Below are 25,606 nucleotides of genomic sequence, written 5' to 3'. Positions count from 1 at the left end.
TTTTTGGCTACTTAGGATGTTGGAAGACTCTCCCGTTATCTGCTCAGCAAAACTGGTGTTTGAGGATTATCAGACAGGGAAGTGGCAGAGAAGGGTACCTAACACATGAGGTGCATTGATAACTCTCAAGTGGAATTTGTATGAGCTCAAGGGTGATGCTGCTACAGGAAGAGCTCCCCTTTACTACTAAGACAAATGTGAACAATGCCTCTCTCAAATTCCCATTAAGAAAGTCCGCATGTCTGTAGTCTAAGCATGCCCAACATGAGGCCAGACAGATATGTAGGGTTGCCAGCCTCCAGGTGGTGGCTGGAGATCTCCTGCTATTACAACTAATCTCCAGGACAGAAATTAGTTCACTTGGAGAAAATGGCTACTTTAGAAGATAGGTGCTATGGCATTATGCCCAATTTGAGTCCCTCTCCTCCCTCATCAGATGCTACTGCCCCCCCCAAATCTCCAAGTATTTCCCAACCAGAGCTGGCAGCCCTAGTCATATAGAATGTACTGTATCATCTGAGCCATTGGTATCCTGATGGAAGTTTATATAGTGTTTTGGAATGGTATGATCGGCTTCAAGCTTAGTATCCTAAACTACACGGAATCTTAGTGGTGAAACAGAAGGAAGTAGGTGAATGGTCATGTTTCAACTGCATTTTGGCACTAACCTCAGCAAATACTGGGAGATTTTGAGGGCAATGCCTGCGCAGGGTACAGTTTGGAGAGGATGTGATGTTATTTCCAGGTGAAACTAGAAATTTCCCATCATCTCTATGGTAGAAACAATAGAGATATAGGCAAAGTTTTACACCATCAATCTAGAAGCCAGATTTTTTCTTCCGTTCCTTAATTTCTTGAGGATGGGGATTGGGGCTAAGGCGGGGGGGGGGGGCAGTAAGTTATGTGCTATTGCCAGGCAAACAACCAGCCTATTTTGCATGTATTACAAGGGAATTTTTAATGTTGCCAACATAGCATTATGCCAGGACCAAAAGGCAGGTTGGGGCAGGGATCTACAATGCTGACTAAGCCCTATTTTGCCTTGACATCCTAAACTGTTCCAAACAAGGGTTTAGGATTCTGCTGTAAGGTTTTTTCTAATCTAATATTTGGTAACCATAGAATGACTTTGGACTGATTTCATCTTCATGAGTTTGATCAAACAAATTCATAATACAACTCAGGTGATTCTCTCTAAGCAAATTGCCTGAGTAAGACAGAGTTTTTAGACATGTACATGTTTAGACTTTTAAAAAATAAAATAATCTCATGAATGCAATGCAAAATGTATAAGAAATGTTTGTAACACTAGCAACTAAACAGAGCTATTGGTATTGGTGGAAAGTACTCTCAAGTTGCAGCTGACTTAACAGCAACCCTGTGTTGCCTTCAAGGCAAGAGGCATTCAGAGATGGCTTGCTATTGCCTGCCTCTGAGAGAGTTCTATTGAGGGGTACTAAATCGTAATGTTGAATCCAATCGTTGGTTGAATCCAATGTAGTCTTAAAACAATACTTGCATAATTATTGATTTTTCTCCTTTTTCATTTAGAGGTCATGTTGCTATTGTATTTCCAAATCTATTTATTATGCTATTGCTGTCATCAGAACTAGAAACCATTTAATTAAAAAAGTACTTGCTCTGTTTTTTTATTATTAAGTATGGGTTAGAAATAGCAAGTCTTGCATTCTGCTTTAGAAAATGTTGTTGCGAATGTTTTGATCTTTCTATCTGAGTCCCACATATAATTTTTCATTCCTTGCTAGTCTCTCTCCCCCCCACCCCCGATTAAGCATAGCGTGGAAATCTAAAGGGGAAAATGGCTTTGTACAGGCTTTGCACACAAATAGCTGAGTATTTATAATCAGTAACATTCATCCCACGTTACCAAATTATAATGAAACCTTTCCACAACAAGCTCAGTAAGACAGCCGGTTCAGTGGTCCCTTATGGTTGGCTCACAGTTTACAAGCAATATGTAGTTCAACTAAACAAGAATGAAATGTAGGGAGAGGAGGTTGATATCTTCAAAGAACGTTGCCATTCCTGTTAACCTATTGCTGGCTTGTTTAGATAAATTCCTGAGATGCTAGAGAAATCCCTTGGAAATATCCTGTGAAGAAATAGGAAGGGAACTCAAATCTAATATGAAGGTGGGAAATACTGTGAAGTTCTTTCCTTTTCTTGCTGGCATAGCTATACTTTTGTCGATCATACCTTGTGTATATTCATATTCATGCATGCAGAATGTTGCTTGCCATTCTCAATGAACAGGACTAAATCTAAGTTAGAATGCTAAGAAATCCATTTCTTGGCAAAAGGGTGAACAAGAGGAGAAGGGTAGCACCCAGGGCTGGAGCAAGGGGAAACTGCGCCCGGGGCACGCATGCGCCCTGTGCCCCTGCGGCGGCTCCCGCCCTGGAACATCCCCACCATGCCCTGGCCATGCCTCTGCCACTGCTCCATCTGTGGCATCGTGGGCCCCCCACCCCATTGGCCACTAGTAGCTCCATATGGTTTAAGTTGCTTGCAGGCAGAATTATCCAATTTTTAGAATTGCTGGTACATAGATTGTTGATGAACAGAGATGTAATGACCAGGAAATAAATCAGAAAACTGTTCCTCTTTGGAAATACATGAAATGCTACTGATGAGTGCAGTGTAAAATAGCATTGCCAACCTTTTGGTGATAGCTGGAGATCTCTTGGTATTACAGTTGATCTTGAAGTGACAGAGATCATCTGGAGAAAATGACTACTTCAAAAGGTGGATTCTATGGCATTATGCCTCATGGAAATCCACCCCCTCCCCAAACTCCACCCTCATCAGGCTGCACCCCCCAAATCTCCAGGTATTTCCCATCCTGGAGCTTACAACCTTAAGTTGCCAACATCCAGGTGGTTATGTTACTGCTGCTGCTCGTGTAACATTAAGTGATTTCAGCTCAGGCAACATAGTGAGGGGCAGGAAGCCGGTGTTCTTTGGAAACAGAATATTTTATTCAAAAGTGGTTGCTACAGCTCAGGCAGGGGAATCGCGTTCTCATAGCCAAGTGCAGGACCTTTTATACACACAGATCAAAAAGGGCAAGGGGGCAAGTAAGGGGGCAGGTCCCTTACCTTGCAACAATAAAGAAACATCAACACATAAAAGAGAGGTGCAATTACAACTTTGTGAATGGAACCATGAGATCTCGCTGTCAGGTGTCTTCCTGCGAGACGTTAAGATAGTGCAGAAGGGGTTGAAGAGTGTCCATTCATAAAACTGGGTGAGGCTGTTAATGCACCCAGGTATCTGGTTATCAGATGGGCTGCTTCCTTGAGTTTTGTCTTGAGGCTCCCGCGCCTCAGTCCCGCAACAAAAGAAAGTTCAAATGGTCCAATGGTGATTTTGGCGTGTTCTTCAATGGATGGGATACCTGGGGTGCCGTCATCAGATTCAATTCATAATTCCAAAAGGGTCTTTGTTTTCGCTAAAGAGATTTACCGGGTGTTGGCCCAAACTGAATTCCAAGACTAACTTCCTTGGGTCTTAATATCAGCTGCTACAAGCTATTGCTTTTACTAACAGATACAAATATCTAAAATAACGTTTCTAATTTAAACATTAGATGCAATCCTACAGAACTTACAATATATTAAAAGAGCACAAACAAGAATATCCTAAACTAACATTAATAAACCTTGAATCAACTGGAAAACCTAGTTAAGATGTATGATTAACATAAGTATAAACATTAGGCAAACAATAAATCTAACGCTGAGGGGCTTATACTAAGTCTTAAAAGAAAATAAAAGCAGGGAAGATAACCATGTGAAACATTAGCACAATCATATATATACGTTCTTTCCAGACCCTATGGAGACCTCTGGGCAACACTGGTCTCTGTGCTTTAGTCCTTAGCCAGTGTAGTCTGCCGATAGGTTTAGGAAAATATTTTTCATATTTTCCTGACGGTAACAGTTACTGGAGATCTCCTGGAATTGCAACTGATATTCAGTTTACAGAGATCAGTTCCGCTGGACAAAATGGCTGCTTTAGAGGATGAATTCTATGGCATCACAGGCTTGCTGAGCTGCCTGTCCTTCCAAAGCCCACCCCTGAGTCTCCAGAAATTTCCCAGTATGAACTTGGCAACTCTATAAGCTAGGAAGAATAAGTGTATAGGCATAATTCAGACTAGCATTCAGAATGAATACCGCTATTACTGCAGTCTAGATTCAGTGGAAACAAAAGGTGAATACTATCTTTTGGTGCAACCAATGTCTGATGTAGGCTGATTTCCATTTTGATTTTTAAGTTGATGTCATGTTGTTTAGTTTTAATTTAATTAGTTCAGTTTCAAGTGCTACGAAATGCTTCTTTTCTGGAATTTAAAGTTCTTAAATGTTTTTGGCATTTCAGGCCAGTTTTGCAGTGAAACTAGATCATGCCTTCCAAATGAACTTTGCAGGAACACATTTGGAAGTTAGTGAATTGTAAAAACAGAACAAAAAGAAAGGGCTTTAGCTTACTGTTTGAACAATATTAGGTATCTCCCTGGTGCTACATTCAACATTCATTTGAAATGTGATTTGATAGAGTGTAAATAATGAAGGAGCTGACTGGGATGTTCAATAAAAGCCTTTTCAGTGGAAAAGATAAGTGAGGGGGACACTGAAATCTGGAGATTTTTATAGGTAAGGGATAAGCCTGTTTTAGAATTCAAAACATTTAAAGGCACAGTGTTGGTTTGAAAAACGTGGAACTTTTAAAATGGTGAGGAGATAAAAGATGAGCACAGTATGATGATTTTCTCAAGTGTTTCCTGGCAGTAAATTCACTTTGTAAAATGAAATCATTGCACTTCTTTGTTTTCCCCCTTCCAGTAATAATATTCAAGAAATGTGACTGTACTCTTGTTTTATTTCATAAACTTTTGCTTTTACTGAAGACAGGCAGGGGCAAATGTGGTTTTGCTGGTCAATGCTGCTGTCAGTCAGTCACCTATTCTGTTGTAACTAGCAAGAAAGCCCATTGAGTGAGAAAATACAATGGGCTCCTGAAAACTGTTGTTTGCAAAGCTGGATCCTGGCTTTACAAACCGAGAGAGCAGTGAAGATAAGGAGAGTTCTTGCCATCTCCATAGTCACCCATCACCATTTGCAAAGCTGGATTGTGGCTTTGAGAAGGGTGGGGGAGCCAGCAGGGTGCCTGTGAAGATGGGGAGAGATCTCCCCATCTCCATAGGCAAACATTCCCCTAGTTGCAAAGCTGGATCTTAAGTCAGTCCATGGAGGGCGGGTCAACCCAATGCTCTTTAATAGGCTGTAGACCCATTTCCTGATTGGCTGAGATTCTCTTATGTGTGTCTGCGTAGCTGTGAAGATGGGTTCTCAGAAAAAAAGAAAAACTTTATTGCTGGAATCGGCAAGGCCAGCTGAATACAACTATGTACATTTTTCAACTGAAAAGGTGCTCAGGATTGAAGATAACCTTCAGCAAATGGCAGCAGGGAGAATCCCTTCAGCTACACACAAAATGCTGGGTGCAAGCTGAGAGTAAAACTGACTAGAGCGCAAAATGGGCAGGTAAGGAACATGAGGCACCTCCTGAGCTCTGCATTCCTCTGGTTGCAGGAACTCTCGAGGGAGAGATGGGGCTTCCCCCTAGTGGACTAGATGGAGGCTTCCCCCCCCAGGGGACTAGACGGAGGTGGGGACTGGTGGCAGGAGCCCCCACTTGAGTTTCCATCAGGTAGCCTGTGAAGGATTGGTCCAATATAGGACCTGAAGATGACTAAGAGGCCTCCAGTTCATTAACTGTATCAACATTGCCAGGGAGGTCCTCAGAGAGTGACAAGATATTATCTGCAAAAAAGCTTCCAAATGCCTCACAGCTAAGTTCCAAATTCCTAATAATTTGAGACCCCTCTGTCAGGGCCATGAACAATCGAATCACCCCAAATAATTGAGCTGGGCAGGAGCTAGCAGACGCAATGCTGGTTGCGAAATAATCTTCTGGATAAAGGATAGCTGTAGCAAGTCCCTAAGTGTGGATTTGGCTATCTCCATGGGTGCAGTGACTACAGCAAATGACTTCGCAACTCTGGCCAGGGACCCCCCTAGAGCCTAATATAGTATATGAATTTCCCTTCCTTGGCACTGGGTATACAAAACTGCTCAACTGGCACAATCTATACATGTCACAGAATTTGGTTTTCCTTAAACGAGGTTGTCTTTTCTACATTTTTGCATGGGTATTCACCACCAGCAAGGAGGAACCTACCTTAATTTTCATGGTGGCACCTGGAAGTGATCCACACATTGCACACAGCCATGGTATTTGGGTTGCATGATCCATTTGCAGTATTTTCAGCTACTTTTTACATTGCTTAGACTGAATGTGGCTCAGAGTCTCCTCGGGAAAACTGACATGGACGCTAAAGCAGTGTTTCTCTGAGTCTTGCCCCAAGCTGTTTTAAAATCACAAATGCACATTTTTAATGACTGAAATATAACTTTAGCAAGGAGGCATTCTACTTCAGTTGTTTCATTAGAGAATGTAATGCTTGGAAACTGTTCTCATGGAGGCTTTTTTGTGGTTAACCAAATCATGCCCTCTTCAACCCCCCCCCCCCCCGCCCAGTAACAAGTGGTACAAGTCAGTTTTCTTTTTCCAAATTACTCCTGCAAATACAGAATATAGTGAAATAAAAGGTTATGCCTTATATAGCCCATGTATGAAATGCTTAGATGTTCCCAGATTTTTTTCTTCTTGACGTAGATATGCATGGAAGCTTTTGCTTTAGACTGAAATCTTGGGGTTGACATTTTAACAACACCATGCAACTATTAATTCTTTGTTTTCTTTTTGTTATGTAATAGAAGAAATGTCACGGTGCTGGGAGAAAGGTGGGCCCATGCATATTTAAAATAAATATTTTAAATCCATAATAGTGACAACTAGCTGTTTGGTTTCTAAAAGTTTGCATTATTATTCTTGTTATAAGGGAAATATTGTTATGAATGCAAGGGACTGAGTTTCATTCTGAGCACAAGCTGGAGGGCAGGACCACAGTCAAGACAATTCTGGTTTTAATATTACCTAATATTAAAATGTCAATTTGCCAAATCCACTGGATTATCAGCTGCTTTAGAGATTTAGAAATCACTACTGTTAGTTATGTTTGAGACTGAAAAATGTGTGTGTGGTTTCATTAAGCCCTGTGCATTGATGCCCTCTCCTGTTAGTCATCTAATGTGGTCATACTATATATTTTTTCCTGATTAAACATTCTCCTCAAGAACATCAGTCCTTCTGATGGCAAAGTTAATGTGTCCCCTGGCAAGCATTCTATGCGCCTTTGAGTGGCATATGAGGGATGATAGGATGCCTGTTCACAAGCTACAGTGAACACATGTACAATCCATGTAAAGATTTTTGTTTATATGTGCACTGAATAATTATCATGTTTTATACAGTGCATGTACAGCTGAACTTGTGATTGAAACCACATATTTATACTGGTTTTAGTTCCTGATTTAATTTGAAAAGTGAACACACATTGGCTCTTTCTCACAAACAGATGTATGCATGTATATATAGGATGTATGTTCATTCACTGTGACTTATGAACAGAGCTGGTGAATTTCTTTCACTGGAAGAGGTCTCCTTATTTTCACTGACAAAGCAGTTCTGCAAATCCAGCACCATCTGCTATGGGTGAAACATGCATAGGACCCTCATAGAATATCCTTAGCAGTAAAAAAAAGAGCTGCTAACAAAACCTGGTCACTGGGACTGGGAGACCAGGGGCTTAGGGGTATCAAATGAGCTGTTTCTTGCTTCCCTTAAACCTGTAGTATCTTTTGTGGGCATCACAATAATCTGTGACCATAGTTAGTGATTAATGGATAGACCGAATGGATGCTGTTGCTAATAAACAGGAAGATGTCTAAAAATTCCCTACCAGGAAAGAATCTGCAATTGCAGCATGAAGCAGATTGAATCTGTAATTCATGTTTCTACATTGCCCATTGTATAAGACAATCAAGTCCAACTTTCTGACCCCTCTACTCATTAATAAAGAAGGTCTATCAGACCAACCAAATTTTTCTTATCTTTTAAACCATGATTCTTCCTCTATCTCTAAAATGGTGGCTGAGTACCTGTGTTATGTCATTAAGTTGCAACCATGATTGTATTACTCTGTGATCACTATTCATCTGTATTATTGATTATGCCAATAAAAAGGTTTTGATGATGGCCGTTGTTAATACAACATTAGTCAATAGGCAAGCTTGACAGTTGCAAAGTTGTAATTAATGTTTTCCAGTGGATTAGTCATTGGAATTGTGGAAGTACACACACACACACACACACACACACATATGTACTTCCACATATATTTTTTTTATATATATATAATTGATTTGAAAACCCTGAAAAACAGCAGGGTTCCTAATCACACAGAACGAGTCATACGCAGGTATGTCAGAATGCACACAGGCTTTAGGCATACATTTCAATGAATGTGTACATGCTGGGAGTAGTTGCAGGTATAAACATTGATGAACTCATTCTTGCTGTTTGTATGTTAACTAAAGTCCCTGAACTGACAGTGCTAATTCGGCTTTTTAAAGGGCATTGAAGCTTGCCTAAGTGAAGATTGCTGATGAATGCCTGCATTCTTCAGCATTTAAGGAGGCTTAGAGTAGTCCAACAATCTACTGTAGAGCGGCTCTTCTGCTGTACTCCAGGCTCTTTGAGGATTTAGGAGATTCATTATGCAATGAAATGGGTGGGTTCTTGCATTTGCAGAGCCAAGTAAAACACTGGAAGGATTCCGCTTTGTATTTTGTTCCATGATCTAATTGGTTCACGCCATTGCCTTTGGGGAAGAAGTTAGCAGAGTACTTGATTATTTCATACAAATATACAGTTCTTCTATGAATTGTTGCATGCAAAGAAAGGGCAAAGGGGTATGGAAATAAGTGTTCTGCTTAGAGAAAAAGATGCTAGGGAAGTAAAAGGTAAAGAGGGCTTTGGAATGCTGTACCCAGTGGGAAGCTTAAAATTACACACGTTTGTTTTATGCTGTATTGATGTGTGAAGAATTGTGATATAGGGCAGCGGAGTGGAGGAGATTGTTAACTTTTACTGGGTTTACATTTTATGCCAAAAAGTAGGAAAGGCTAAATTACCTAAAAGTATTTCTGAATCTTCCCAATGCCTTGTGTTTCTGTGTTGCAACCAATCAGTAGTTGATACCAGGAAACAAAGAGTGGGTGTAAATGGGAAGTTCTCACAATGGAGAGATGTCGGGAGTGGTGTCCCCCAAGGATCCGTTTTGGGACCAGTGCTCTTTAACCTATTCATAAATGACCTGGAAGTAGGGGTGGGTAGCGTGGTGGCCAAGTTTGCAGATGATACCAAATTATGTAGGGTGGTGAGAACCACAAAGGATTGCGAAGAGCTCCAAGCAGACCTTGATAAATTAGGTGAGTGGGCTCAGAAATGGCAAATGCAGTTCAATGTAGCAAAATGTAAAGTGATGCACATAGGGGCAAAAAATCCAAACTTCACATACACGCTACAGGGGTCAGTGCTATCAGTCACAGACCAGGAAAGGGATTTAAGCGTCTTAGTTGATAGTTCCATGGGAATGTCAACTCAATGCATGGCAGCTGTAAAAAAAGGCAAACTCTATGCTGGGGATCATTAGGAAAAGGAATTGAGAATAAAACTGCAAAGATTGTCATGCCCTTATATAAAGCAGTGAATGCGACGCACTTGGAGTACTGTGTCCAGTTCTGGTCGCCGCATCTCAAAAAGGATATTGAGGAGATAGAAAAAAGAAGTGCAGAGAAGATTTAACAAGGATGATCGAGGGACTGGAGCACCTTCCTATGAGGGAGAGGCTGCAGCGTTTGGGACTCTTTAGTTTGGAGAGGAGGCTGAGAGGGGATATGATTGAAGTCTACAAAATTATGCATGGGGTAGAAAATGTTGACAGAGAGAAATTTTTCTCTCTTTCTCACAATACTAGAACCAGGGGGCATTCATTGAAAATGCTGGGGGGAAGAATTAGGACTAATAAAAGGAAACACTTCTTCATAGCGTGTGATTGGTGTTTGGAATATGCTGCCACAGGAGGTGGTGATGGCCACTAACCTGGATAGCTTTAAAAGGGGCTTGGACAGATTTATGGAGGAGAAGTCGATTTATGGCTACCAATCTTGATCCTCCTTGATCTGAGATTGCAAATGCCTTAACAGACCAGGTGATCGGGAGCAACAGCCGCAGAAGGCCATTGCGTTCACATCCTAAATGCGAGCTCCCAAAGGCACCTGGTGGGCCACTGCGAGTAGCAGAGAGCTGGACTAGATGGACTTTGGTCTGATCCAGCTGGCTTGTTCTTATGTTCTTATGTTCTTACCTTTTCCACACACACTGTTTAAAATGTTTTCAGGTCAGGAAATGAAATGTTTCCTCCATAGAGTTCCACATTGTATTTTCCCCTTTTGGTGCCAACCATGTTTCCAAGCAGCATTTTCTCCATTTTAAGTGAAACTCCTTTTACAAAGATTTGTTAGAGTGAAATGTTTCCAAGCTGACTTCCCTTGCTGTACGGTCATATTTATGATGTTTTATCTTTTCTGCTGCCATTTTCCACCCCTCTGGCACTACCAAAGTTCCCCCTCGATGCCATTTTTTGAGTTCCTGACTTCACTCCTTTCCCCCTTGCCTTTATTTTTTGCCATTTCTGGGGGTGGGGGAGGGTTTGTTGTTTGGTTGAAGCATCAATTAAATGGAACTACAGAGAATCAAATCAAAGAATCAAAGGAGCCTTGTTTCTATGAATAACCCCCCCCCCCAAAAAAAAACCCCCAACAACCCTCACTGTGGCCATGAAATGTTTGGAGAAGATAAGTGCCGACAAATGTTGTGGTAAAGGTTTTTTATTTTTAATGTTCTTGAATCTTTCTAGATGACTTGTGTGGAAAGGACCAGTGTTTTGAGGCTTTTGGCTTGAAGTTCAGAATGCTGAACACAGATTTTCCTGCAGTTGGCTACTCTTTGAGGCTCCCTGGGCTTCCAGGGGGACCATACTCTAGTCACCCCCCACTCCGCCCATCTTGGTTATACATTGTATTTTTCTTTAGTATAAAGTGCAGTAAGAAGCATGCTGACTTTAGTGGTTGGCGTATGGCATTTTTAGGACTAGTTTTACATAAGGCATGGGGTTAGCTTGGAAGCTGCCACTGGGTATGCATTAATGTGGCTACCACTGTCAGCAGTTCCCTCAGAAGTCCCCACTAGTATGACCACAAAAATTGCTGGCATTGGTGTTTGTGATGCTCATGAGTCAATGCTCAAACACTGTCAGAGTTGCTCCTTAAAAGAGCAAGGTGTATTTTTTAAACTAACTGTATGTTCACAAAGACTTGAACTAAATAGCTGCATTGGATCACATGTAACAAATGCAGTTGCTTTATTTTCTTTGGCTACAGCTTGACAATTGCCAGAATCACATGCCTGGTGCAGAAGAGAGCCCAAAGCTTGCTCCTGTAATGCCAAGTCCTGGCTTAGCATTACCAACAAACTGGACCACAGTGGCTATATACAGGAAAGTCTTGGTTTACTTTGCGGCTAACAAGCACAAGAGTAAACTGGATCTGGATACGGGACTCGGTGTTCAGTCTGCTGCTCTGATTTCTGTCATTCTCAGAGGCTATTTGCCTCTTTTTAACCCTCTTCGACCAGATTTTTAATTTGCAACTATGTGCTGCTCATCCTACCATCTGGAGATGGGCTGTTGTCAAAACCTCAGGCAGAGCTGTATTCAGATGATTTCCTGGTTCCCTCCCCTAGAAACGTTCCTTCCCAATGAAGTGATTAATTGAACTTGCTCTTCTGAATGAAATGACCGCCTGCTGTAAACTTTGTCTTGTCTGGGGGCATTTTAAGCCTGACAGCGCTGAAGATTTCCTGCCTGTGTTGATTATTAGGTGCTCCTTATCCTTTGGTTCCATATCCTGGTGAAATATTAGATAACAAGGAAAGAGCTTATCTTAACATACGTCTGAACTGACAAATATGGCAGCCTTTCAACAAAAAAAGCGAATGCACGCAAGGTCTTCTTCCAGGCTTAGAATAAGAATGAGCTTGGTACTTGTCTTGTCCCATTGACACTGGTCAAATGCATACAATGTGATTTCCATAGCATCCAGACAGCCTGAGCACCTAATATCTACCTGTCTAGCCAGTGCATCAGCTTTCCTTGAGCAGGGAGCTGGAGTTTGTCATTGAGACTAATTTCTAATTCATTGGGAATACTTTTTTTACCAGCTTCCTTTATTCCTGAGCATACAAGGTAAGCTGGGCAGATTTGTTTATCTTTAGTGACAAATAACTAGGGGTCACATCCCTCCCCCCTTGCATCTTCTAAATAAGATGGCCCCAGAAAAGGCTTTTAAGATTAAATGTTCATTGCTTCATACAAAAGAGAAGCAAATGCTGAAGACGCAGGGTTTTTATGTTTCTGACTGAGCAGTGTTGTTAGAGTTGTCCCCCCCCCCCCTTTGTTGCATTGCATAAAAAGAACGATAGCTCCGTTTTAGCATTGGATCATGCTAGTTTAGCAACATGGCTCACGTTCCTAATTTTGCTACTCTTGGTAAATAAATAGCCGAAAGGCATGGCAAGGTAGGTGCTAAATGCTGGAGACAAGATGAAATGCACACAGGCTGTGTGCGCACAGATTTCTGTCTTTTCAAAATTCAGTGTCCAGATTGCATGGAGGGAACCTGTGGACATTCAGACTGTGCACATGCAGGCTTTGAACGTTTAGATGTTGGGAGAGGGACCAGCAAGCAAAATCCACTCCATCCACTATCCCCCACACTTAGTCATCTGCACAGGGCTTTGGGATGGCAGAGATGCTGGGTTAGTTCAGAATTGCAGTTTAGGAAGGAGGAAACTTTTCACATTATGGAAATATAAGGCATCTTCATGTCCATGATGTACTTACCTGCTCTTTTTCGGGATGTTTCCAGGGGAGATGCGGATATGCAAACAGAATGGGAAACATTCTTTGCCACAGGATTGGCTCCTAGGTCCCAGTTTTTTTCTCCAAAATGTTCAGAACCAAGAATCTCTTTCAGTGCTACAGAAAAAGCAAGGTGGACATGAAGGGCTACATGAGATTATGTGACAACTTCTCATATGTTCCTTTCTTCTTGAATAGTTTCAGCAAATGGTACGTGCACATACTGGTAAAGGAGAAATAAATTTAGTTTCATCCCCCCCCTATAAACTGCTACCAAGCAGTTGTATTAAGAGGTCAGGGGCCCTTTCCCCACTTACCTTAAGCCCCGCGCTACTCTCCTAAAGTAGCGCGGGGTCCAGCTGCACTCCCCACTTCAGGAGCGGCGAGAACGCAGCGGCCCCAACGCTGCCTCTCTCGCGCCTCCTCAGCATGCGTAATTCCTGGTGCCTTTTCAAATGGCGCCTTTTGATGACTCCGCACAGAGCGTGGGGTCATGGGGAAGCCGGGGCGCGCACCAGGAATTGCGCGCCCTGGGAATTGCACGCAGCAACCCTCGGACAAAGGTAAGTGGGGAAAGGGCCAGGAATTGACAGTGAGGTATGATGGAAAGATGGCTGATGGTAGTAGAGCAGGGGGAAATAAAGCTGGGTTAGTTCAGAATTGCAGTTTGCATATTCTTTGAAAAAACATCCAAACCCCTCTGCTTTTAGAAAGAGAAGTAGTTGTACTACTTTTTGGAACCCAGACTGAGTTTTTTGTGAGCGTGTTTTGTGAAATCATTTGTTAATGTCAGCCAGGCACTTCAAACACAACACCATTATTTACATGCCTAATAGCATCATTTTATCTTAGCTGAGCCTCAACATGAAAGTGATTGGATGCTTTATAGATGCCTGGATAGATGGATAGAGAGTGTAATTTGTGACAAATTGCTACCATCTCTGTTTCATTCTGCCTCTGACATTAGCAGTGAATTTCTTGGGAGGTGCTTCAAAAATTGGAAGAAAGGGGAGACGGATTACTGCCTATTTTATATTACATTATTCATAAAAAACATATAACCATAGACAAAAGGGAAGATGGACCTCTAGCAAAACCCAAAACTTGGCGAACAGAAATAAAGTCTGTTTGCCCTCCAAAATTTAGCAGGCACAAAAGGTGTAGCAACATGAAGTGACAAAAACTTTGTTGTTAAGCATTACAAATATGCCTACTGGTATGGAAAAATAAATCTGTGAAGAGTTTCATGTGGAAGATTGCATATCCAACATTTTTTAAAAATCCCTCCTTATAGTTGGTAACATTAATTAATTAGTCTTGTATACTGCCCTTCTCTCAACGAGTTCTGGGAGGTTCACAACATTTCCAAATACAAACCTATATAAATACATTTAATACATTTAAAACATTTATATCATTTAAAATGTTTAAAATGTTTAAATCATTTAAAACAAAACTTTAAAACTTCTAACTTTGGCAATGAGAAAATCAGAGAGGGGGATGGTGTCCGAGCAAGCACAACTTTGGGCACCACTTGGGCAGGTCACTTAGAGGTTGTGTTGCCAGCTGCTGCCACCCCCTCGCAACTGCACCCCCATGGGAAATTTGAGAGCTATTCTGAGTTCTGGTTAATTAAGTAGTCCAGTACTAATTTCTCTTATTTCTTTTTAATTAACAAATAAATGTATTGACAAGATAAGTGAGGGCTGGAAAGATTCATACCAACATTGCTTTTATTATACATGTTAATATCATCTTAATATATATAAATGTATATAAATCTAAGGATGGTAAATAAGGCATCATGTAAATATTAAAACTCTAGATACAGCAGCATCTGTAACTTGTCAGCATAGGATCCCAATATTTTGTAGCATTTCTGTGGCAACCAAATGCTTAAATACTTTCCCTAGTACATGATTCAAGGGAGAGGAACTGGAATAGTTCAAAATTCTCCATATTGTACTGTTGTTAACTGCTGCCATCATCACTGCAATTCTGTTGCTTTCTCCATCTAGTTGGTAATGAAAATCCAAAACTGGCATTGAATATAGTCCAAAAGAGATGGGAAGTTGTAATAGCACCCTATAACAGATTCCATGGAAAAGAACGTTTTACTGAAGGTCAGATTAAGATATGATCCTCCTTTTCAGGATGTTGTACCAGGGGAACAGCTGGAGATTATAACACTGTAGGAAGCAGGATCAGACCCTACTAGACTGTGGCATAGGTTACAGGTGGAAATAATTAAAACATGGATACATGGAAGAGCACAAATCCAAGTGTCCTATGGTGTAACCCCAAACAGAGTTACACCCTTCATAGCCCATTACCTTCAATGACCTTAAAAGAATGTAGCTCTGCTTAGGACTTCATGACAAGTTTCCAAAGTGATTGATCTTTTTGAATGATGACTCTTATGTTTGTATAATTTTGTACTTATTGCACTTTAGCTGGTCAGTGAAAGTGCCAGTAAAAAAGTGGAATATAAACTTAATAAATAAATGAAACATTTGACATCATGTAGATTATAAGCAGCCAAATTCTGCCCTGTTCCGCTGTGCTTCCCAAGGAAGCTCTTCTCTTCTCTTCTCTTCTCTTCTCTTCTCTTCTCTTCTCTTCTCTTCTCTTCTCTTCTCTTCTCTTCTCTTCTCTTCTCTTCTCTTCTCTTCTCCTCCCCTCTCTTTTCTTTTCCTTTCCAAATAATATGAGATGAAACAAATCTCACAGTCTTTGAAAACATAGGAATCACATACCCCCCCCCCCTCCCTACAGTTCGGCTGTCGTGGTTATTCCCAGTTTCTGTATGTCTTTCTCTCACAATGGCTGTCCTGCTGGAAAATGTGCTTGTCTAAATTTACAACTCACCAGTGTTGTGGCTCCTTCTAAGGGAAGTTTTTGTTAAGCAGCAGTGGACTGCTAGTGTTGTGCTCACTTTTTGACAGTGTTTCCTAAGCAGTGTATTGCCATGCGCCCATACCAGCTTTTTGGAGCCAAAAATGGAGACGCCCCTTGGAAAAAAAGTAGTTTTACTAAGTATTATGGTCTTGCCAAGTCTAAAGTATTTTAATTTTTGTCATGTGATCAGAATACATTGTTTATACTTTTTTTTCATTCTTCCGGTAAGTAAAACCAGTGGAAATTCTTTCTCACAAAGCTTTCCAAAACATAGTTTTAAGAAAGAAGCCAGCCTTGGGAAAATATGTTCTTTAATATTGCAAGTGTTAGAGCAGGTTTATAATGGGATCTGTTTAACAAAGCAATTGTTCAGTGAAATTGCTGGACTATTATTCCTCATAGTGCCGAAAGACACAGTTCAATGCCAGAAGTAGAATTTGTCATCTGAAAGTATCATTTTTAATAAACATGTGCTTTCAATTACCAATATGTCTGATGAGATTTCCAACCAAATTACATTTTTACTTCTGAAAGAGAGAATGGTACTGCTATTGTAGCTGCCCTGGGGCCTCCACTTTTCCTTCTTATAGAAAGCAGCTGTAGTTTTGCTGTTCACTTAAATGTCGTCCAGATCAGGACTTTCATATGCTGACTGTTTCCCTCACCTTGCCTATTTATACTCTCCCCGTTTCATCTCCTTTGGGGGAAGGACTATGGATCAGTGGCAGAGCATCTGCTTTGCATCCAGAAGGTCCCAGGTTCAGTTCCTCCATCTCCAGTTAAAAATACTGGGCAGTAAGTGATGTGAAAGGCCCCTACCTGAGACCCAGGAGAACTGTTCCTAGTCTGAGTAGACAGTATTGACCTTAATAGTGTGATGGCTGGATTCCATGTCAGACAGCTTCATGTGCTTTTCCTACGGGCTTCCCAGAAGTATGCTGAGTGGTTTTAAACATGGAACTTCTGCTTGAATCTTATTTCTTTTAAAATCAGATGCAAAGCCCTCCTTCACCTCACATTCTGCACATTTTCAGTTTTTGCAGAATATTTTCCCTACACTGTCGTCAAATTCCCTTTTTATTCTCTGGTCATTTTGTTTTAGAATTTATATTTATTCTAATCCCACTTCTTACTCTGTCTTTCTACCTAGAATATTGTTGGCTGAAATTTTATACACACTTACTAGATAGTAAGTCCTGTTTAACATATTAGGACTTACTCTGAGGAAACATGCCTGGGATTACACTAAAATAATAGTTTTCTTTCAGATATCTGTAAAGTAAATGGGTTGGATTCCAATTGGCTTTTCTGAGGGTATAAAAGGGAGGAAGGGTCCCTTTAACTAGTAATGCTGGGGATTATGGATAAAAAGCATGTTAAGAAGGGAATCAGATGAATTTAGATAGAAAAAAATGTAGGATCCAATCTTATGTTTAATTGTGTCACACAGTCTCAGAAACCAAAGGCAAGAATGTGAGTTTGTGTGTGTTCATTCTTAATTCTCCTTTATGGTGGAAATCAACTGTGAGGAGTGGCTGAGTTCTGTCTGTAATTGCTGAACTTGCTTTGTGTATTTGAATAAGTCAGGAAATATTCGATGTGGCGTGGTTTTTAGTTGGCACGCAAAGCAAAATGTCTGAGCTGTAATTGTGGTAAAGTTCAGGGAATTTTTTAGAAACTGCAGGTGTTTCCTACTTTCCAGCAAGATAGGATAATTGCAGAATGAAGTGGTATGCTACGAGTGAGTCAGCTTCTGTTTTTAAAAAATGAAGGGCCTAAAACACTAAAAACAGATTTTGTGGTAAGCGTATAACTCAGTCTTGAATTAGAAGGGGCATTACATGAAAGGTCCAAGTTCATCGTCCTCTCCTCATACTGCATAGACTCAACCACGCCTTTGTCTACTGGGTCACAGGCATTTTCAGGTCTTGTGAATTTCAGTTTTAGCAGCAAAGACTAAGGTACTGATAATGAGTATTTGGCAGTATTATCTGTGTACATTTTTTTTCAACAAGCTTAGGTGAATGCTTTTATCTTTCCGTGTACTTGAGAAAGTGCTTAGGTGTAGGGAGCTGCGTTATGTCCAGTAGCTACCCATGATAGTCACACCAAATGTGCATATGTGTATAAAAATAATTCTGGTTGTGACACTGGGAGCTACTTCAGCATTTCCTAAATGCTGTTTAAAGGTAACAGAAACCATAAACCCACTTGATTAGGATGGAGGGAAGAAACCAAATTAACACTGGTGGGCAATTATCTCTCTAAAATTTCATCTGCAACTCTTGAAAAGGTATTGTATTTATACAGCGTCAGACTTCTGTAGTGTCTTCATGGATTGCACTGTGAAAGTAAAATTGCAATATCTGATGTGATGTTGGTTGGCACTGCAGGATCCTAAGGACACTTCAGGCAGATAACACCAGATCATGTTATTCACATAGCAGCAATACTTACTTAATAGTCTCCTTCCTGTCACTGTCTGTCTCGTTTGAGTTGACTGCCAGATGGCTTACTAGCAATTCAAGTTTAGGCAAGTGAATAATCTACCTGGCATGAATTGCACTGTGGCCCCAAAGGGACTCAGTTTAGTGAATTCTTCCTTTTGTGTAAAATGCTGTTAATGGCTTGTTTAGTGACATGTATTTCAACAACATGGCATAAAGTACTTGCATATGCAGAGATGCTGGCACCCCCACTAGTTCTGTCTCTAGCTCTTTCACTTTCAGCTGTGTTATTTCCATGTAAGGATAATAGATAAAGTAAGCTCTCAGGTTTTTAATATATTTTTCTGATGCACCTTTTTAAAGTCCTGTTTGAGTGGAACAGAGAAAAATGTGAGGGTAAATTTGTGTCCTGATAGTAATTGAAGGAATCCTAAGCAATGTCATCCCTTTGTGAATGAAACTGGAGGATTAGAACTTGTTTGTGATTTGTAATCAACTATAGGCCATTATTAAAAACAGTATATAATTGACTACAAGTCCTTCCCCACCCCCCAAATAAAACCCAGTGGCAGTTTCACACACCATTATTTCATTGGCCTAGTCCACACTGAGGAAGTAGCCAACTTGATGGAGAATTTAGAATGTCAGACTAGGGTCTGGGAGATCCAGATTCATATCCCCACTCTGCTACAGAAGGTGTCTGGGTCAGTCACTCTTTCTCTTAACAGGATGGTTGTTATGAGAATAAAATGGATGAGGGACGATCAGTGTTGTAAGCCACTTTGGGTTCCCACTGAGAAAAGACATGGTAGAAATATCTAAAATGCATAAATCAAAATACTTCAACAGATATCTTCATTTAGAATTGAATGCTTATCCACCCCCCCCCCCCAAACCCCCTACATGTCATGGAAAAGGGTTATAAGCCCAGCCTCTTCCTAATTTACTAGATTTCTTAGAGGGAATTTTTGCATATGGAGATGCTCTCAGTGTGCAGTCTGAAATGGTACAACCCAGCTAGATGTTTACAATTTGTGAAAACTAGATCATAGATTCATTGGTGGATTCTGTACAGCATAAATAGAACATCTTTAGGATATTATTAAAAGATCTGTTTTGAGATTCTGTGTTCCTATAGCACTGGAGAACACAAACTTTGTCAGCCAAAATTGGTTTTTTCCCCCTGCCTGCTGCACGGAGCTCTTGTCAGTTTCACAGTGGTGCCTACCATTTTGTGAACTGCAGGAGATTCTCCATGGAGAGACCTCACAGAGGTCTCCTCTGCTTGCAGCTAATTCTTTTGCTATTTCACTCTCAAAAGTAGATTAATAACGTTTGTTTAGCCTAGCGATCCCATGCATGTCATTTTTCCTTTTTTGTTTTAATGGGGCTGTCTGCAAAGCTACAGCAACACAAATATTCACATATTGCAGCTTTTCTAGTTGTGTTGCCATAGCTTCACAGACAGCCCCCTCAAAACAAAAAATGACACATGCACTGGATCTCTAAACTTTATTCATTCACTTTTGATAGTGAAATAGCAAATGGATAAGCTGCAAGCAGAGGGAACCTCCATGGGGAATTTCCATGGTGAATCTCTTGCAGCACACAGAATGGTGGGAACAAGCAGCAGAAACGGAAGTAAGAGGTTTGGGTGGGAGAAATAAAGCATTCTCTGCCTGCTGGCATTTGCTGAGCAGGCAGGAATTGTCCTCATCCAGAGTGGGGGGGGGGGAGGAAATCACTGGTTTAGCAATCTTTGAAAAACCTGGGTTGAGAGAAATATGTAGACCTCATTTTGGGGAAGAGAGCTGTGTGAAGTTCTTCCCCAAAATACAATATATAATTTCTAAAAGATGTTATATTTGTGCTGCACAGAATCTACCAGATTGTGGTATAGTACACCTGGATGCTCAGCCCCCCTGTGTAAATGGACGCTTCTCCACATTAGTACACATCCATGTTCCAGTTGAATCCCCATCATAAAGACTATAAGTTGCCTGAAATGGAGAATAGGGCTTTTTTTCATATTAGAGGCACCTGCCCAATTAAAAAAAATGTGTTTGGTTCAATACTTCTTATTTTATAATTGGATGGCTTTTCCTATTACTTCAGTGCCAGCTTTTCTATAGCCAAAGAGTAGGATATCTCACTAGATCATTCAAAGGCAAAGAAACATTATCAGTGTAAATGACAGAAATCAGTTGTGCTATTTTCAGTAAGAATTATTTGATTCCTGAGGTTGTAATAGAATCAAATTAGCCAGTGATTGAATTAACAGGCAGTCACTCTATACCGGTGTTGAACATTATGAGTCCCTGCACAAAATCCTGATTCTCAATGACCCAGACATTTTATCCCTTTAGGGATGTTCTCCTTGTTTGAAGAGACCTCAACTAATTTGTGCATTCAAGATTTATAGTAGCCTTTTCGGTCCATTCTGTCTCTCATTGCTTTTTCATTTGCAGTGGGGAATTGCTTATATCTCAGCACAGAGACAAACTGTTGAGTGAAGCCCAGTTTTAGAGTTTATAGTGCCTTCTTTTTTCAATCCATTTATGAGAACAGAATGTGTGCTGTGTACCCTTCTGCTGTACAGTATAACGCCTAGAAGACATATGAAATAAATAATCCAAAACTTTAATTTTCACTTTCTATTTAGTCCCCACCTCCTTTAAACCAAAAGTTACTATCCCTTATAGTTGTGAAGGAAAGTTTGACAAGGAATAGGCAGTGTCTGCGAATGGTCTTAATTTAAACTGTCAGAACTGCCAGTGTTTAAACTACTTTACACATTTTTAAAGTCTTTTTTCCTCCTAACCTTTAGGTCAATATACTGATATTTCCAGATTGTTTTACTGTGGTTGATTTACTAGAAACCAGACAGTGGCTTGAACTCAGATTCCTCCCAAATCTAAATTTAACCTAACCTGTGATTTTCTGATGTGTGCAATGTGTTGAATGTGCCAGTAAGGTAGCAACCTCAGCCTGAAAACCACCCCAAAGTTACTATTCAGGATCTTCTGCTTTACAAGACACCTTTGGACACATTCACCTCAGAATCTCAACTCGTCGTTGGAATGGCAGTGTTTTGTGTCCCATTATAATTAATCCTTTCATAGCATAAACAGAATCTGGCATACAAACAAGGCACTTAATGACCTGTGGGTGGACCACATAGATTGGGTAGATGAAGCACAGCTGTGTTTATCTATGAAGAGATTTTAGGGGAGATTTCATCAAACCTTTGAAAGATTACATACTTCAAGTTAGTTTTTGAACCAGTTACTAATATTGTGAAATGAAGCAAGCTTTAAGTGTGAGGGGCAGCCCCATCCAAAGCTGGAGGCAGCGGGATGCAGCAACAACGCCGTGCCACCATCTCCAAGAGGGCTTTCCAAAGGAGTGGGGAGCAAAAGAAAAAAGCAAAAAGCTTCAAATTCCCCCCATCGGAAAGTCCCATAGGATTTACAGGACTTACTCCAACCAAAGGGTGGCGTTAAGTCAGAGGGCCAGAGAGTGCTGTGCTCCTGGCCTGAAATCCCGCAGGAATGCCCCCTCCCATGCTGGCATTCTTTCAGAATGCCAGTGCAGCCACACTGCAGTCCAGTCTCCTGAATTTTATCCCGCTGGGGTTGAGGGGTGGGCAGCTGTCAGGGTGTCTGCCTCCACCACTGGGGCAAGTGTTCTGGGGAGAGCAGACGTGGTCCTTCAAGACTTCACTGCTCCCTCAAGCCTTTTGCTCCCCCACCTTTGAATAGGTCTGTTAACATAAAAAGTCTAAATACTTCACTTCTGTTTTGAGTCATTCCTCCAAACTTATTTATTTTGGCTTCTGCTTCTAATCCTCAAGCTGGTGCCATCTGTTTACTTTCTCACACCTAATTGCATTAAAACTAAAATAAAATATAATTCAAAATGATCAAAACCACAGGTGCCACAAAGTAAGTTTGGGCTTATTTTTATAAATAACAGTAACTCCGGATTTGGGATACTGAGGTTCAAAGCACACAACCTTGCATGGTTACTTTAAGGGGGAACAGAGATCCATTTTGTGAATCCTAATAAATAAAATGCATTTTTTCATAGACTTTGAAGTGGAAAGTCTTATTTACTCAATGTATTGTCGAAGGCTTTCGCGGCTGGATTCAACTGGTTCTGGTGGGTTTTCCGGGCTGTGTGGTACACTCAGAGGGAAGTCTGTTACGCATTGGGACACAGTGTGTAACAGACTTCCCTCTGTGATACACCTCTAAAGATGCCAGCCACAGATACAGGCGAAACATTAGGAACAAGATCCACCAGACCAAAGCCACACAGCCTGGAAAACCCACCAGAACCATTTATTCACTCCGCTTATCCTACATTTTTGCATTGCCAACCCCCAATAGAGCCAGGAGATTGCCTGGAATTACAGCAGATCTTCAGATGACAGGGATCAGGTTCCATGGCTTCGCGGGGGGTGGGTGGAGTCTATGGCATTATACCCTGCTAAGTTGCCTTCTCTTCCCAAATCCCACCCTCCTCAGGCCCCACCCCCCAAATCTCCAGGAATTTCTCAAACCAGGATTGGGAACCCTATGAAAACCCTTCCCCATAACAACCCTTCGAAGTAGGCTGAGAACTGTTACCAGGCCAGGGTTATTTAGTGAACTTCATGGTCAAATGAGAATTTGAATTCAGGATTTCCTGCAAGGCATAGACACTGTCATCCTCTGTATCTCTCTCTCAATCTGTATCTTGTACATTAAATCTCAGTGTAAACTCCTGAAGTAAAGTTTACAATATTGGAAGTGCCACTGCACAGAAGAAATTTGAACTAAAAAAAATCACATCAGTAATTCTGTTTATAGGGCTACAACAGATTCTGTAATGAACAGTGCAGTTGTAAGCAGAGTATTATCATTCCAAGAAGCCCATTGACTTTAACATGCTTATACTGTTCCACAGAAAGATGACAGTTCAGTCAGCTGAGGTGCACCATTAAAAAAACTGAATTGTGTAAGATGACTTTTCTTTGCAGGCAATAGAGTTCCACTGTACTAAATGATTCACAAAGCTACTTGGTCAATTATTAAGGTCTGTAGTCTATACTACTGTCTACAGTTTGCTGTAATTTAAATCCTACTCTGTCATTTTGCATCATTTAATGTGTCAGGTTATCATTTATGCTTTGCTTCACTTCTGTTTTTCAAACTTCCGGTTGGTTCTACATCCCAAATCCAATTTCATAGTTATTGAAAGTTTCATCCTGTTGATTGTATTGACTCTGTGTAATCCGCCTTGAGTCCCAGTGGGAGAGGTAGACCATAAATAACGTAAATAAAATAAAAGGAGTTTCCATGCTTGTGAATAAGGTGGAATGTATGACTTTAGAACACAGGGAACTGTATGAAGGAGTAAACTAACAACTCCGTGTAAACTTAAAACTAATACAGCAGGGAGAAAGCTTCTACCCCCTCTCTTTGCTTGTCATGGTTTTCTGGTTGTAGGATTTTTATAACACAATGGAGCATTCCAGGTCCAGAAATGGAACTAAAGATGCTAGCACAGAACTCCCAAAATAAATTTCCCATCAATAAATTTACCTGCCAAACATAATCTCTTTTACAAGGGAATTAATGCTCTTTCCCACCCTCCCCAAATAAATTGCCTTGTAGTCAATTTGGCCACCAAACACTGATTTCCACATTGCTACCAAAGAAAAATTCCCATAATTATTTCATCAGTAACCATGTTATATCCTCCTTCAGTGAAAATTTGACGTTCTGCTTTTACTTTAAAGCGGCTAGTTAAATATGATCCTGGCAGGAAAATCATCTTGGTGATTTTGCATTCATTTTTGAGCAGGATTAAATGTTGCACTAGGATCTGGATCACTGGTTCAGATCACTGCTCGGTCATGGAAGCTCATTGGATGATCATGGGCCAGTCACTTACTCCCAGCCCAACTTGTGTTAAGAGGGTGGTTGTTGTGAGGATAAAATAGAGGAGGGGATGTTTAAAGTTACCATGGGTCCTCCTTGGGGAGACAAATGAAGTATAAATATTTTAAAATTGAAGATCCTGTAAGGTATACTAGTTTGAGACAGTGACTACTATCAAATAACCTTGTTATTATTTTATTGTTATCATACTTTTCTTTTTTAATGTTTTTATTGTATCATTTGAACATTACAGTTTATATTAGTACTCTTCTTCATTCATTTTCAAACAATACATTTTCCCCTTTCCCCCCGTGTTTTCTTCATGATTTTATCAAACAAACAGCAGTAAGTTCATTCTTTGTGTTCTCTTCTCCCATATTTCCTTATTGACTCCAGCTTCTTTCATCCAGTCCACATATATTGTCCATATCTTCAAGATTTCGCTCTGTTTATCTTGCCACAGTTTATTTTTTGTTATTATATCGAAAATGTTCAGTGTCACTTGTTCCCAAATGTACTCCAACCATTTCTGGATTGTCCATTTTTTCTTTTCTTTCTAGCCTAAAGCTATTGTTGCATGCGCTGCTCTAATCATTATTTTATACATATAGCTATATTTTTATCCACCCTTCTATTGTCCATTACACCCACGGACATTAAATCATTATTTAAACCAATATTAATCTTCACCAGTTTTTTGATATATATCATTACAATTGCCCAAATTTTTTTCACTTCTGTACATTCCATCCACATATGACTATTGTATGCCTCCTGGTCTCCACAGTGCCAGCATTTGGAACTAAGTCCTTTAATCATATATGCTAATTGTTTTGGTGTTCTATACCAATTCAATATCACTTTTCTTTCCAATTCCATATATTTCTCAATCTTTATATTTTTCCAACTGTGAATTAGATTTTCAGTTTTCCCGGTGTTTAGAAAACCTTCCTTCTCCCATTTTTGATTCAATGTTCTTATCATAAAATCTTTATAATCAACCATATTTATATATATGCCCCCAATTTTCCCTTTACATTTTTCATATAGTGCAAAACATTTAGCCATTATACATTCTCCTTTTATTCGTGAAACCTTTATCATACTTTTCAGTCAGAAATGGCTTTGTAATATGGAATTAAAATTCAATAAAATGTTTTTGAAAAAGAGACTGTGCTGAACTGGGGAGAAGGGGGCTGGCTTCCTCCTGTCTCTCTTCCTGGCTAGCCAGTTAATTCTAGGGAACCAAAAATTGAGCATGAAGTCCCCCTTCAGTGTCTTCCTTCCTCTGATCATGGAGG

The 25,606-nt window shown here is 40.4% G+C and overlaps 1 protein-coding gene across 1 annotated transcript in view; it reads left to right on the top strand.

Annotated features, from left to right (window-relative positions):
- Window positions 1-25,606, top strand: part of LDLRAD4 (low density lipoprotein receptor class A domain containing 4) — a 278,555-nt gene that overhangs the window by 215,359 nt on the left and 37,590 nt on the right. The gene's annotated exons all lie outside the window — the stretch shown is intronic.

This window comes from Sphaerodactylus townsendi, linkage group LG09 (genome assembly GCF_021028975.2).
Source record: "Sphaerodactylus townsendi isolate TG3544 linkage group LG09, MPM_Stown_v2.3, whole genome shotgun sequence".
Lineage (NCBI taxonomy): Eukaryota > Metazoa > Chordata > Lepidosauria > Squamata > Sphaerodactylidae > Sphaerodactylus > Sphaerodactylus townsendi.
The sequence above is the reverse complement of the archived record's forward strand: the minus strand, read 5'-3'. Positions and strand labels throughout refer to the sequence as shown.